Source organism: Cebus imitator, unplaced genomic scaffold (genome assembly GCF_001604975.1).
Source record: "Cebus imitator isolate Cc_AM_T3 unplaced genomic scaffold, Cebus_imitator-1.0 Scaffold654, whole genome shotgun sequence".
NCBI lineage: Eukaryota > Metazoa > Chordata > Mammalia > Primates > Cebidae > Cebus > Cebus imitator.
The window spans coordinates 435,552-439,993 of record NW_016107969.1 but is presented as its reverse complement, the minus strand read 5'-3'; the positions used below and the strand labels follow the sequence as shown (position 1 = coordinate 439,993).

The following is a 4,442-nucleotide window of genomic DNA, read 5'->3' as shown; positions in this document are numbered from 1 at the left end:
AAAAAAAAAAAAAAAAAAAAAAAAAAAAATTATGAGAAAATTCTGCCTAAAATTCACCCTTTAGCACCTAAACTGATAGAAATTTGTTACAGCATGTCCGAATAGGCTCTACTATGAGCCACTCAGAAGGATAAGACATGAGTTTGAGAAGAGACTGTGTCAAAGCTGTATAATTTGTGCTAAACTGGAAACAAGAAGAAACATGAAATTTACAATGAGAACAGATGCAGTGGCTCAGGCCTGTAATCCCAGCAGTTCCCGAGGCTGAAACGTGTGGTTCATGTGAGCCCAGGTATTCAAGGGAAGCCTGCGCAACATGGTGAAATCTGCTTCTCTACATGAAATACAAACATTAGCTGGTCATGGTGGCACGTGCTGCAGACACAGCTACTGTCTAGTCTGTGGTGGGAGGATGGCTTGAGCCTGGGCAGTCACACCTGCAGTGAGCTGTGATCATACCACTGCCCTTCAGTGTGGGTGACAGAGCGAGATACTGTCTGAAAATAAGAATACTTACAGTAAAGATTGGGTAAATAACAAAATCATTGATGCTGTATGAAAAGTTTATGGGGACGATGGCCAAAGGAAATCTGCAGCGTGTAAAAGGATAACTCATTTTGAGTTGAGAGAAGACAATGTTTGAAGTGATAGAGTGGCAGGCAGATGATCCACATCAGTGTTACAGAAAACAAATTAATCTTGTTCCTGCCGCAATGAAGAGGACTGCCAGCTAACAGTGAAAAATAGGAGTTTGAGACCAGCCTGGTTAACATGGTGAAACCTCTTCTCTACTAAAAATACAAATATCAGCTGGGCATGGTAGTGGGTGGCTGGAATCCCAGCTACTCCGGAGACTGAGGCAGGAGAATCACTTAAACCCCGAGGAGGATGTTGCAGTTAGCCGAGACGACACCATTGCACTTTATTCTGGGCAACAAGAGCAGAACTCCCACAGAAGAAAAAAAAAAAGATGGGAAGCCCCTTCTCTTCATTCCTCCACCATCATGGTGTGTTCTTGACTCCCCTTTTTACCGTGTCTTCTCACAAGACTTTCATGATTCAGTGATTCCTGGCCAAGAAACAAAAGCAAAATCGTCCCATTCCCTAGTGGATTCAGATGAAAACTGGTATTTGTTTATATTTGAAGATGACAGCAGCTGCCAGAGCTTGTGTACCTTAGCCTACTGAGCATTTACCGTATGGCTACAGGAGAGCGCCCCTAATTAGCGGGCTTTTTCCCAGAGCATTGCACTTTAGGCTGCTTTGTACTTCCTTGCCCATTTTCGGCTAATAAGGTTGAGGTTGACATGGACTGTTTTTAGCCCTTTTCCTTGGTGACCCGGGAAGCCAAGGAATTCCTTATTAACTGAGGCATTCGAGGAGTAACAGGGAAGGTCAGGAGTAGGAAAAGCAGCAGCACAGAAGCAGCGGGCCACTTTCTGGGCATAGTTCCTCAAGCAAGTGACCATGGTGAGGAGGATACTTAGGACCGGGCTGGAGCTGCCTGCAGCCACAAAGTGACATGGTGTGCACCTTTTGGCCCTTCCTCTGTTAACACAAACTCAAAAAGGGGCAACCTGCCCAGGCTGCCCGTGACCAAATAGACTAAGATGCACTCCATGGCATCTTAGCAACTCTCCTGGCCCAGGCGTCTGTGGGCAGCAAGAAAGCCAGAGCTTTCTGGGATGAAACCCAGGAGGCAGCTGGCAACTTTCCCTTATACTCCAGGGAAACAGAAAGACAAGGCCGGGAAGGTGGATGCTGGAAGTGGGAAGTGGGAACTTGCATATTAGGAAGACAATCATTCTTAGCCACTTCGCTTCCCTCCTGGAGGCTCCCCTCCAGCAGCGAAGTGTGTGGAGGGGATGCGGCCACCCAGTTGTATAGATGTTCGCTAACTGGGGGTCTGATTTAAGAACCATCCTGATTATGGGCTTGAACCCTTGTGTGAAGGGTGCAGTACCTTAGCTGGAGTGGGGTAGAGGTGGGCCGGCACCCCCTTCTCAGCTCTGGTGCTGTCAGCCTCAAGATCAGACAAGGCCCAGAACTTGAAGGTCTTGGTAGGTGGCCACTTGTCATGCTATGGGGCATGGGCACCACACTGAAGCTGCTGCTGGGGGCCGCGCTATGGCGTACGGTGTCCACAGATCTGTGTTCACTGTCGAAGGTAGGCAGAGAGCCCACCTTCTTCAGTCGGATTCGTGGAGTGCAGCAGGACACTGTCCTGGCCAAAGTCCTTCACTTCAGGCTTTTCTGGTTCCGGGACACCACTATCTATGACATTCAGGTCAGATCTCAAAATAACTCCTCCCCCACTGGCTCCAAAGACCTGCAGATGGTCAATATCTTCCTGCTAGTGCTGTCTTGAGCCAGTGCTCAGGAGCTTCCTCACATGTACCAGCTCCTAGGGCTAGAGTATGAGGAACCTGTGTTGCAGTCCATTGTCTAGGAGGTTGTCAAGAGTGTGGTGACCAAGTTCATTGCCTGAGGCCGAGGACTTAAGGCTCGTCCTGGATGATGACTTAAGGCATCACAGAGCTGAGCTTTAACCGAGAGTACACAGCTGCTGTATCTTACCTCATCTAGATTATGAATATCACGTGTTATTTTGAACATAAAATCTACTCTATAGAGAAAACACTGTATTTAGTTATTTCTAATTTGTTGTTGTTGAGACAAGTAGCTCTGTCACCCAGGCTAGGGTTCAGTGGCGCTATGTTAGCTAATTACAACCTCCACCTTCTAGGGTCAGGTGATTTTCCTGCCTCAGCATCCCGAGTACCTGGGATTACAGACACGTAACACTACGCTCACCTAATTTTTTTTGTATATTTAGTAGAGACAGGGTTTCACCATGTTGGCAAAGCTGATTTCGAACTCCTGACCTCAGGTGATTGGCCCACCTCTGCTTCCCAGAGTGCTAAACTGTAGGCATGCGCCACCGCGCACGGCCAACTAAAAATTAATTTCAATAGCAAAGAATTTTCCTGGATCCCACGTTGACTTCTCGGGGAGGTGCTATTTCGCAGACAGCTGAGCTGCTCCAGCCTCACTGGCGGGCTTCCTTTCCATAACACGGAAAAAAGGAGCCCAGAGCGAGATGGAGGGAGGCTCAGGCGCTGCCCCCTTCTCGCCCCCGCGGACTTCTCACAGCACAGGCATCTCCTCCCTCGCATCCCGCCGCTGCACCTTATGGCCCTGCTCTGGCCACGCCCAGGCTCCACCCACCACTTCTTGTCCCCTCCCCGCTGTGGTCAGACCCCGCCCAGCTCCTCAGGGGTCCCACCCCGGTCTGGCTTCTGTCCTGCGCTGATTGGTACGGACCCGGAAGCGGATGGCGTCGACGGGAAGTCCCATCGCGGCGGGTGAGTTGTGGTCTTTTCATGTCTGCACTTCCCGGGCATCTGGTACCGCTTATACTGGGGACTTGGGGTCCCCACAGACCTGGAAATTCCGTCCCCTGTTAACCCAGAGCAAATTGAGACGTCCGTGTGAGAGTGCGTGAGTCGCCCTGAAGCTGGTCCTCAACGGTTTTTCTGCAGTGGGGCCGTGCAGACACTTCCTATAGGGAAGTTTTCCTGCTGAAAACCCTTCCTTTCCCCTTCTCTCGCCTCGCGCTGTTTCAAGCCCTCACCCGCCAGCTGGATTCCCATGCTGGGCCTCCCAGCCTCACTCTCGTGGGACCTTTGAGTGCAGCGCTGCAGCCTGGTCCCGAGGAGGCTCGTTTTCTGCCTGGTCCTCGGAACATGCAGACCCCACTCCTGTCCTAAGGCACCATCGCCCTGAAACCTCCCTCTTCGTGCCGGGCCCTGCTGCTCCCCATTTGCAACCCTTGAAAAATGTGCTCTTCCTGGAGGCCCTCTTACCCCATCTTTTTCCTGTTTTACCGGAAGGCAGCCTTGAGTGTGAGATGTTCACGTTCTTGGCTGTTGAACATGGAATTGAAAAAAAGAAAAAACCCGCAAAGTAACAAAAGAAGAAAGCCGCAAAAGCAGGAATTTGTTCAATCAAGAAAGCACTTCACTGGGTGGGAGTGGGTCCAAGCGAGCGTCTCTGCGGCCCCGTGTGCAAAGTTTTGGGAGTTAAAGTTTCTGTTGAATTCCTGTGGGGCTACCCCTTATCTGGAAGAAAGATTTGGTCCTTGGCCAATGAAAATCTGAGGTGAACTGGCCCGAGGTCAGAGCAGATGGGTGCTCTATGCAGAAGTGGTGCCCGGTGCTTGGTCTTTGCCACCCCTGGGCTCTTTAGTTTTCCATCTGAGACATGGTGGAAGGGGGAGGGCTGCAGGGAGAGTGGCCTGTGATCCTTTGTTACTCCATGTCGGGAGATGGGGTTTTTCTTTTCCTGTAGTTTTGGAAAGTTCGCGTCAATTGACCTTAGATTCCCTGCCCCCAGACCCAGGACCCAAGTGTTTCCCTTTTCTTCTTCTTTTTCTTCTCCTT

At 50.3% G+C, this 4,442-nt stretch overlaps 3 protein-coding genes and 1 pseudogene across 6 annotated transcripts in view; 3 read left to right on the top strand and 1 right to left on the bottom strand.

Moving 5' to 3' along the window:
• The window catches only part of LOC119469431 (zinc finger protein 160-like), a 609,418-nt gene that overhangs the window by 310,808 nt on the left and 294,168 nt on the right, over positions 1–4,442 (bottom strand). The gene's annotated exons all lie outside the window — the stretch shown is intronic.
• Positions 1–4,442, top strand: part of LOC108295661 (zinc finger protein 845-like) — a 91,000-nt gene that overhangs the window by 18,210 nt on the left and 68,348 nt on the right. The window lies entirely within an intron of this gene.
• Positions 815–2,586, top strand: LOC119469427 (annotated as a pseudogene).
• LOC119469430 (zinc finger protein 761-like) overlaps positions 2,913–4,442 on the top strand; it is a 36,924-nt gene continuing 35,394 nt past the window's right edge. The window contains exon 1 of the mRNA XM_037734680.1: positions 2,913–3,365. The gene's annotated coding sequence lies outside the window, so the exon portion shown is untranslated. The remainder of the gene's footprint in view (positions 3,366–4,442) is intronic.